The sequence below is a fragment of the Cinclus cinclus genome, chromosome 35, assembly GCF_963662255.1.
Source record: "Cinclus cinclus chromosome 35, bCinCin1.1, whole genome shotgun sequence".
Taxonomy (NCBI): Eukaryota; Metazoa; Chordata; class Aves; order Passeriformes; family Cinclidae; genus Cinclus; species Cinclus cinclus.
The window spans coordinates 1296839-1298050 of NC_085080.1; positions in this window are offsets into that span (position 1 = coordinate 1296839).

Consider the following 1212-nt stretch of genomic DNA (forward strand, 5'->3'; position numbering starts at 1 on the left):
TTTAAATTTATTTTTCTAATTTTATTTTTTTTATTTCATTGCTTTAATTTATTTTTTTAATGTTATTATTTTTAAATTTTATTATTTTTAAATTTTTTTTAAAATTTTATATTTTTTAAATTTCATTCTTTTTAATTTATTTTTTTTTAAATGTTATTATTTTTAAATTTATTTTTTTTAAAATTTTATTATTATTAAATTTCATTTTTTAAAATTTATTATTTTTTTTAAAAGTTATTATTTTAAAATTTTTTATTTTTTAAATTTCATTCTTTTTACTTTATTTTTTTTAATGTTATTATTTTTAAATTTTATTATTTTAAATTTTTTTTTAATTTTATGTTTTTAAAATTTTTTTTGAATTTTATATTTTTTAAATTTATATTTTTTAAATTTCATTTTTTTAATTTATTATTTTTTTAAATGTTATTATTTTTAAATTTTATTATTTTTAAATTTCATTTTTTTTACTTTATTATTTTTTAAATGTTATTATTTTTGAATTTTATTTTTTTAAAATTTCATTCTTTTTACTTTATTTTTTTTTAAATGTTATTATTTTAAATTTTTATATTTTTTTATTTTATTTTTTTTAAAATTTCATTCTTTTTACTTTATTATTTTTTTTTAATGTTATTATTTTTAAATTTTATTATTTTTATATATTATATTTTTTTATTTTATATTTTTTTAAATTTCATTTTTTTAATTTATTTTTTTTAAATGTTATTATTTTTAAATTTTATTATTTTTAAATTTAATTTTTTTTAATTTTATTTTTAAATTTTTTTTAAAATTTTATATTTTTTTAAATTTTATTTTTTTACTTTATTATTTTTAAATGTTATTATTTTTGAATTTTATTTTTTAAAAATTTCATTCTTTTTACTTTATTTTTTTTTAAATGTTATTATTTTTAAATTTATATTTTTTTATTTTATTTTTTTTTAAATTTCATTCTTTTTACTTTATTATTTTTTTAATGTTATTATTTTTAAATTTTATATTTTTTTATTTTATTTTTTTTTAAATTTCATTCTTTTTACTTTATTATTTTTTTAATGTTATTATTTTTAAATTTTATTATTTTTATATATTATATTTTTTTTATTTTATATTTTTTTAAATTTCATTTTTTTAATTTATTTTTTTAAAATGTTATTATTTTTAAATTTTATTATTTTTAAATTTTATTTTTTTTAATTTTATTTT